At 43.7% G+C, this 9,942-nt stretch overlaps 1 long non-coding RNA gene across 1 annotated transcript in view; it reads left to right on the forward strand.

The window, feature by feature from the left end:
• LOC138467094 (uncharacterized) overlaps window positions 1–8,864 on the forward strand; it is a 44,593-nt gene extending 35,729 nt beyond the window's left edge. The window contains exons 2-3 of the long non-coding RNA XR_011268029.1: window positions 8,447–8,511; window positions 8,626–8,864. This is a non-coding gene — a long non-coding RNA (uncharacterized lncRNA). The remainder of the gene's footprint in view (window positions 1–8,446; window positions 8,512–8,625) is intronic.
• Window positions 8,865–9,942: the final 1,078 nt, after the last annotated feature.

Here is a 9,942-nt window from a genome sequence, read left to right on the forward strand (position 1 = left end):
CTCCCCAATATTACCCACTGCCACCCAAATCATTAATGCCACGATAACATCCAGTCATTCTACGTTGGTGTAGCCTGCTATGCGATCTACACAGAACTTCTGGAACCCCATCTCCTCTGCGCTTCCCACACATTGCGATTAGACGTGCGTTATAAGACGCACACACCACTCAGCTTTGACTGTTACCCTCCAATTCTGTCCGGCTGGGCTCTCGCAAGTGCCTTCAACAGCGTTCTGCTAACTAGCATACACATAAACTTTAACTGTGTTTTGTGCTAGTATTTTGTTTACAATTTTAGCAGCACTCTGTGCTCGTATTTTTCAATCATTTTAGAAGTGTTTTGCAATCTCTTTTTGAAAATCAAACTTAGATCTTTGCTCGCTTTTTGTTATCAATTTTAGCAGCACTCTGTATTTACATTTTTCAATCATATTAGATGTGTTTTGTGCTTGTATTTTTCAATCAATTTAAATGTGTTTTGTGCTTGCATTTGTCTATCAATATGTGTTTTGTGCACGCATTTTGAGATTCAAACTTAGATAGGTTGGTTATAGGTCAAAGTTTTGACTAAAAATGGTCGAATGACAAAAGGGTCACATTTTTTATTTTTATATTTTTTGGGACGGACACCCCCCATACCCCCCATCCCCCCAAGCCCCTGTTTTGAGTGTAAAAACACTTTTTTTTCCTATACTAAGCAACAACAAAAAAAATATACATTTAAAAAATAAATTTGATCCTTTTGTTTTCGGTCGAATTGACTCGACCCTTTTGTCATTCGACCCTTTTGAGTCGAAACTTTGACCGGACACCAGATAGGTTCTGTGCTCGCTTTTGTTATGAATTTTAGCAGCACCCTATGCTCACATTTTGCAATCAATTTAGATATGTTTTGTGCTCATATTTTCGAATCATTCTTAAGTATGCTCTACTAACTGATCCCAGAGAGAATCAACACTACTGCTCACTACTGTAGGCCACCCTGCCTCCCTGTGACCATGCATGCACCACCACCTGCTCCATTATCTCCATTGCAACTCCCCATGAGGGACATACTGGCACCCCTTCACACCTCCAGCCTCCCCAGCAGGCCTGGCTCCACCCGCTCCTACCTTCTCCCAGTCATGGGTGCTCTGATTGAATCCCATATACCTTCTAGCCCCACACTGCATGCCACCTCCAAAGCCAAATACACAACCTCCCTAACTCCCACGATATCCCACCATCTCTCTTCCTACCCAAAGCTCTCCACCTCACTAACAGCCTTCAAGACAAGTTACAAAAAGCTTACAACCCCCAATCAATCCAGTAGACTACTAACCCTTTTTCGAACAGTGGAAACGTTACATAGATGACGTGTTTCTTCTTCGGCATGGTGATGAGTCAAGTCTCAATGTGTTTTTCAATTGGTTAAACACATTAAATCTATATTTACAATTCAAACTTACGAAAATCCACACGGAAGTGAACTTCGTAGATATAACAATTTACGATGAAAACCAAGAAGTGAGACTGAAAGTAAGACTGTTCCATAAATTGACTGATAAAAACTCACTACTGTCCTTTGACAGTTTTCATCCCAGACATGTACATGAAAATCTTCCGATTGGATAATATCTAAGATTAAAACAGAACAGCACCACCCGTGTAGAATTTGACAAAGAAGGCAAAACACTAAGTAACAATTTACAAAAACGAGGCTGTCCACATAAATGTGTTAAAAACGCATCTAAAAGAGCACATAATAACAACAGAGAAAGCCTGTTAGAGTACAAACATCAAGTAAAAGATACATATACAATGGTATTTGTAAGCACCTATAATGCCATGTCAAATCGTATCCAAGGGATAGTGAAGAAGAATTGGCACATACTAGCTAAAGGAAAGAATGCAGTCCTTTCTCCTAAATGCGCATTCAAAAGAAGTGAAAACTTAAAAGAACTTGTAACGATGAAAAATGTGTTCGAATCAAAGATACATCAGAAGACCATTACAGAATCATGGGCCATGAAAAACTCAAAGGACACAACCCCTGCAGGAATTACAGGTGCTGTAGCCAAACCACTAACACCACCACTCTGGATATAGGCCTCAAGACACAGTGGCAACAGAAAACACTTACTAATTGCAACACAGCATGGGTAATCTATGCCATCTGGTGACCATTTGACAGGCTCTATATAGGCAAGACAGAAAGACTGGTTAAAATACTCATTGGAGAAAATAAGAGCTGTATCCGGAATCAAACACTATCAGCACCAATGGTGGGTCACTTTACAAGTGCAGGACACTCATGTAATGACATCAGATGGTCAGTGATATTCAAACAACATCTAAGTTGGAACACAGCACATGATAAAAATAAACTCTCAAGGGAGGAAGCACGCCTAATTTTCCTGACCAAAAGTTATGAATGGGGTCTGAACTGATCATTAGATTGGAATACAGCCTACTGAAATTAATTCGACTGTAACCCTTTCATGATTCTTACCATCCATTGTCTGCTAGCCGGAGGCTGAGGTGTATACTAATTTGTAGCTAGAAAAAAAAGAAGGTGGGTGAGGCGCGCACTCCCGGTCCTGGTCAATTGAACCTGTTGCAAAAAATAAGTAGCTGGGTCACATCCCAAAATGGACAAATATTCACAGGGTTAGATCCCTTCTGCTGCAAATCAGGTACTCAGTATTAACAGGGTTACATCCCTTGCTGCAAATCAGGTACTCAGTAATAACAGGGTTAGATCCCTTAGCTGCAGTTCTGTGGTCTGTAGTTGTTCTCCTCCTAGCGCTTTCTTATCTCAAATAATCATCAGGGAGGCTGTTGAGCAGGTGTGTCTAATTAGACTCAAAGGATACTGGTAGCTGTAGTGAAAACGTTTTTTTCTGTTCAGGTGACCAGCAACCGACACCCCTCCAAAGCACAAGTCCTTCCCAAATTTGGGGGAGGGGAGAGAACCATCTTTATGATTCTCCAAAGTGGGGCACAGTCACCCCGTGGCGCTGCCTCTGGAGCCCGGGACTCCCATAGCATTCAGTACAAAAAAGAAGGTGGGTGAGGCGCGCACTCCCGGTCCTGGTCAATTGAACCTGTTGCAAAAAATAAGTAGCTGGGTCACATCCCAAAATGGACAAATATTCACAGGGTTAGATCCCTTCTGCTGCAAATCAGGTACTCAGTATTAACAGGGTTAGATCCCTTGCTGCAAATCAGGTACTCAGTAATAACAGGGTTAGATCCTTCAGCTGCAGTTCTGTGGTCTGTAGTTGTTCTCCTCCTAGCGCTTTCTTATCTCAAATAATCATCAGGGAGGTTGTTGAGCAGGTGTGTCTAATTAGACTCAAAGGATTCTGGTAGCTGTAGTGAAAACGTTTTTTTTTTCTGTTCAGGTGACCAGTAACCGACACCCCTCCAAAGCACAAGTCCTTCCCAAATTTGGGGGAGGGGAGAGAACCATCTTTATGATCCTATTTGAGATAAGAAAGCGCTAGGAGGAGAACAACTACAGACCACAGAACTGCAGCTGAGGGATTTAACCCTGTTATTACTGAGTACCTGATTTGCAGCAAGGGATCTAACCCTGTTATTACTGAGTACCTGATTTGCAGCAGAAGGGATCTAACCCTGTGAATATTTGTCCATTTTGGGATTTGACCCAGCTACTTATTATATTTTTTGCAACAGGTTCAATTGACCAGGACCTGGAGTGCGCGCCTCACCCACCTTCTTTTTTGTACTGAATGCTATGGGAGTCCCGGGCTCCAGAGGCAGCGCCACGGGGTGACTGTGCCCCACTTTGGAGAATCATAAAGATGGTTCTCTCCCCTCCCCCAAATTTGGGAAGGACTTGTGCTTTGGAGGGGTGTTGGTTGCTGGTCACCTGAACAGAAAAAAACGTTTTCACTACAGCTGCCAGAATCCTTTGAGTCTAATTAGACACACCTGCTCAACAGCCTCCCTGATGATTATTTGAGATAAGAAAGCGCTAGGAGGAGAACAACTACAGACCACAGACCTGCAGCTGAGGGATTTAACCCTGTTATTACTGAGTACCTGATTTGCAGCAAGGGATCTAACCCTGTTATTACTGAGTACCTGATTTGCAGCAGAAGGGATCTAACCCTGTGAATATTTGTCCATTTTGGGATTTGACCCAGCTACTTATTATATTTTTTGCAACAGGTTCAATTGACCAGGACCTGGAGTGTGCGCCTCACCCACCTTCTTTTTTGTACTGAATGCTATGGGAGTCCCGGGCTCCAGAGGCAGCGCCACGGGGTGACTGTGCCCCACTTTGGAGAATCTTAAAAATGGTTCTCTCCCCTCCCCCAAATTTGGGAAGGACTTGTGCTTTGGAGGGGTGTCGGTTGCTGGTCACCTGAACAGAAAAAAACGTTTTCACTACAGCTACCAGAATCCTTTGAGTCTAATTAGACACACCTGCTCAACAGCCTCCCTGATGATTATTTGAGATAAGAAAGCGCTAGGAGGAGAACAACTACTGACCACAGAACTGCAGCTGAGGGATTTAACCCTGTTATTACTGAGTACCTGATTTGCAGCAAGGGATCTAACCCTGTTATTACTGAGTACCTGATTTGCAGCAGAAGGGATCTAACCCTGTGAATATTTGTCCATTTTGGGATTTGACCCAGCTACTTATTATATTTTTTGCAACAGGTTCAATTGACCAGGACCTGGAGTGCGCGCCTCACCCACCTTCTTTTTTGTACTGAATGCTATGGGAGTCCCGGGCTCCAGAGGCAGCGCCACGGGGTCACTGTGGTCCACATTGGAGAATCATAAAGATGGTTCTCTCCCCTCCCCCAAATTTGGGAAGGACTTGTGCTTTGGAGGGGTGTCGGTTGCTGGTCACCTGAACAGAAAAAAACGTTTTCACTACAGCTACCAGAATCCTTTGAGTCTAATTAGACACACCTGCTCAACAGCCTCCCTGATGATTATTTGAGATAAGAAAGCGCTAGGAGGAGAACAACTACAGACCACAGAACTGCAGCTGAGGGATTTAACCCTGTTATTACTGAGTACCTGATTTGCAGCAAGGGATCTAACCCTGTTATTACTGAGTACCTGATTTGCAGCAGAAGGGATCTAACCCTGTGAATATTTGTCCATTTTGGGATTTGACCCAGCTACTTATTATATTTTTTGCAACAGGTTCAATTGACCAGGACCTGGAGTGCGCGCCTCACCCACCTTCTTTTTTGTACTGAATGCTATGGGAGTCCCGGGCTCCAGAGGCAGCGCCACGGGGTGACTGTGCCCCACTTTGGAGAATCATAAAGATGGTTCTCTCCCCTCCCCCAAATTTGGGAAGGACTTGTGCTTTGGAGGGGTGTCGGTTGCTGGTCACCTGAACAGAAAAAAACGTTTTCACTACAGCTACCAGAATCCTTTGAGTCTAATTAGACACACCTGCTCAACAGCCTCCCTGATGATTATTTGAGATAAGAAAGCGCTAGGAGGAGAACAACTACAGACCACAGACCTGCAGCTGAGGGATTTAACCCTGTTATTACTGAGTACCTGATTTGCAGCAAGGGATATAACCCTGTTATTACTGAGTACCTGATTTGCAGCAGAAGGGATCTAACCCTGTGAATATTTGTCCATTTTGGGATTTGACCCAGCTACTTATTATATTTTTTGCAACAGGTTCAATTGACCAGGACCTGGAGTGCGCGCCTCACCCACCTTCTTTTTTGTACTGAATGCTATGGGAGTCCCGGGCTCCAGAGGCAGCGCCACGGGGTGACTGTGCCCCACTTTGGAGAATCATAAAGATGGTTCTCTCCCCTCCCCCAAATTTGGGAAGGACTTGTGCTTTGGAGGGGTGTCGGTTGCTGGTCACCTGAACAGAAAAAAACGTTTTCACTACAGCTACCAGAATCCTTTGAGTCTAATTAGACACACCTGCTCAACAGCCTCCCTGATGATTATTTGAGATAAGAAAGCGCTAGGAGGAGAACAACTACAGACCACAGAACTGCAGCTGAGGGATTTAACCCTGTTATTACTGAGTACCTGATTTGCAGCAAGGGATCTAACCCTGTTATTACTGAGTACCTGATTTGCAGCAGAAGGGATCTAACCCTGTGAATATTTGTCCATTTTGGGATTTGACCCAGCTACTTATTATATTTTTTGCAACAGGTTCAATTGACCAGGACCTGGAGTGCGCGCCTCACCCACCTTCTTTTTTGTACTGAATGCTATGGGAGTCCCGGGCTCCAGAGGCAGCGCCACGGGGTGACTGTGCCCCACTTTGGAGAATCATAAAGATGGTTCTCTCCCCTCCCCCAAATTTGGGAAGGACTTGTGCTTTGGAGGGGTGTCGGTTGCTGGTCACCTGAACAGAAAAAAACGTTTTCACTACAGCTACCAGAATTCTTTGAGTCTAATTAGACACACCTGCTCAACAGCCTCCCTGATGATTATTTGAGATAAGAAAGCGCTAGGAGGAGAACAACTACAGACCACAGAACTGCAGCTAAGGGATTTAACCCTGTTATTACTGAGTACCTGATTTGCAGCAAGGGATCTAACCCTGTTATTACTGAGTACCTGATTTGCAGCAGAAGGGATCTAACCCTGTGAATATTTGTCCATTTTGGGATTTGACCCAGCTACTTATTATATTTTTTGCAACAGGTTCAATTGACCAGGACCTGGAGTGCGCGCCTCACCCACCTTCTTTTTTGTACTGAATGCTATGGGAGTCCCGGGCTCCAGAGGCAGCGCCACGGGGTGACTGTGCCCCACTTTGGAGAATCATAAAGATGGTTCTCTCCCCTCCCCCAAATTTGGGAAGGACTTGTGCTTTGGAGGGGTGTCGGTTGCTGGTCACCTGAACAGAAAAAAACGTTTTCACTACAGCTACCAGATCCTTTGAGTCTAATTAGACACACCTGCTCAACAGCCTCCCTGATGATTATTTGAGATAAGAAAGCGCTAGGAGGAGAACAACTACAGACCACAGAACTGCAGCTGAGGGATTTAACCCTGTTATTACTGAGTACCTGATTTGCAGCAAGGGATCTAACCCTGTTATTACTGAGTACCTGATTTGCAGCAGAAGGGATCTAACCCTGTGAATATTTGTCCATTTTGGGATTTGACCCAGCTACTTCTTATATTTTTTGCAACAGGTTCAATTGACCAGGACCTGGAGTGCGCGCCTCACCCACCTTCTTTTTTGTACTGAATAATTTGTAGCTAGCACTACATAAAGCAGCCCGATTTTAGTTGACCGGCCTCTATTACTAATAACAGCCCCAGGTAACAGAGAGTTTTCTTAAGCTGCCTCACTTTTCTCCCCTTCTGTTCTCCTTGTTACTGCAAGGGACCTTGGATGCCTTTTACAAGATGTCGCTGTGAACCATCATTATCTTTCTAGATAACATTAAGAGTTAACTACACTTCCCATGACACTGCGGATGCAGAAGCGTACCCATGATCACATGGCTTATGCAGCATACGTTACGTAATGCACAGCATTAGTGCTACAGAGACGGCATCACAGGACCATAGCAGACACTACACGGACGTGAGAGGTTTACACTTAAACACGTTAGTAACTATACTTAATAAGAATTCTGAACATCGCTTTCATGAGAGGGGGATTCCATCAAGAGAACCTGGAGTTTATGCTTCTATGCGTTGGTTTCTGTGTATCCCAGCGCAGGGCCATCAGTAATACTGAAACTGTACTTGACAGATGAATGCATTTTTAACGCTGCCATCACATGCAGGCGTCTTATGTCTACTTGTAAAGACTACCAGACAGGAGTTTACATGAGAACCATACGTGCGTTGTAAGACGGTGAAACTAGTAAGTACCAGTATCCACTGAATGCCTAAATCGGCACACACTTGATTAGACACTTTAACAACTAAGTAAGTGGACGTCAAGTTTAGTCGCCAAGCAACAGGTGTTTTCTTACGCCGATTTAGAGGGTACAGAAACTGACAACTTTGAGGCAGCACACCATGGGAGATTGTCACCCGTAGTAATGAGAGTTTGTTGCATGTGCCCCTCTCGACACAAAAGATACACTTGGTATTGAATTCCTGTCCACCAGCGCTTGCCCCGGTTCAAGGATTCACATGGAAAAGTCCAGACAGTGACAGTGTGGTATTATCACTCTCCAGGCATCTGACTAAGGTGTCTAATCCCTGACCTTTACACAATGATTGCTACGGCCCCCAGCCATAAGTGGAAGATGAATTAATCCACACAGCAGACTATTAACCTAATGTAAGTGCGAAGTATAACACGATTGACTGTGTTGATCAGTTATTTTATTTCGTACCGGCGATATACATGGAATTTGAAATTACTTGACATGATGACTGTGCTGTTCTCATTAAAAGCAATATACTTAGAGAACAACTAAATGTCTTGTTTATTCCTTTATGCCCTCTCAGGTCACTATTGTATAACGGTTTAGGACTGCTGTCGCTCCACTCACTGAGTCAAAACAGTAACTCGGGTAAGTGTTTTAGCTGCTCCATTGATTAATTATTTAATAGCACAATTGGTGAGAACTATTAGCAGCCCCATCACAACAACTAAAATGTTGTTTACTTTTTCCCTTCTTCTGCAGAGTTCCACAGTGGGAGAAGTGAACATTCTCAACTCGTGTTTTATCATGAAGCAGTAACCCTTGCGACATAGCTACCCTACTATTGATCCCCTGAAGAATTTGCCCCAAATAAGCAATTTTTTGCCATTTACGGGAAAGAAACATGTTGGGTTTACTCTAAATATTAACACTTAAACATTGTTCCAATCAGCGTGTCTTTAATTCACTATGGCACTAGTTATGTGTTTACAGTGCGCAAATGCAGTGTTGTAAAGTAATGTGCCTGTTATGTTGTATATTTTGCACTTTGTTAGTTTAATTGTAATAACTAGTTAACAGGCATTTGTATCATTCTTATTTACAAGTTGCTGTTTTGGGTGTAGCTTAAAATGCAAAAGTATATGTCACAAGTGTATTAATGTTGGTAGAGAGCCACGTATTAACTTTAAATACACATTTTATTTTTGGAAAAATGATTTAAATAAATTGTGAGAAATAAGAAATGCAGTCTTAGAGAGATTATTGAATTGTTAATCACTCATTGGGAAGCCTGTTCCTCCTCAAGTGTGGACTCTGCTGAAAGGAAGGAAGGATATAAGAACAACCAGTCCAATTGTCTGTTTATGATATAAATCCAGGGAAGACCGGTTTGCTCTCTTTAACCCTGGTGTTCCCCATTAGTTCACTAGGCCTACACACATGCAACAGAAGACTAGCGTCTTGCCTACTCACAAGCCATCAGCATATACTAACAGCAACCCTGCCACTACCCCTGAGGAACACTCACCTCAACATGAGAATCACCACCCACCAGTTCAGAACATTGACTCAACACTCCCCCCCACCCAAACATTGCAAGATCAATGTAGAAACCACACCTGCCTACAAAACCAACAACGTCACAGAAATGAAATCACTCACCACTCACACATTCCCCCCCCTACAGCCTCACAGGCATCAATAACCCTGTTCAAACCACTTCCGGAGTGTGGAGGCAGAGTGTGGAGTCTGCAGGAGGCAAAGTCTGTTTTCCCTGTCTATTCTTGGAGGAGGCAACTGAAAACTGCTTATCTACCACTACTGGCCGCGGAGCGGGCCGCGGAGTGTGGAGGCAGAGTGTGGAGCCTGCAGGAGTCCGCGGGATCAGCAGATTGGCGGACATATACAGGCAGGTAAGAACAGCCCTGTGGTGTATACACAAGTTGCAATGGTACTCCCATTAGCCCATGTGGAAAAGTGAAAATAAACACTGAATATTGACATAAATTCTATCAGGAGAAACAACTGCAACATAGGTTGAAATAAGAACATGCCCGTATGCTATACGTTGGAATAGTG

This window comes from Ambystoma mexicanum, chromosome 4q (genome assembly GCF_040938575.1).
Source record: "Ambystoma mexicanum isolate Mex_15411 chromosome 4q, UKY_AmexF1_1, whole genome shotgun sequence".
NCBI lineage: Eukaryota > Metazoa > Chordata > Amphibia > Caudata > Ambystomatidae > Ambystoma > Ambystoma mexicanum.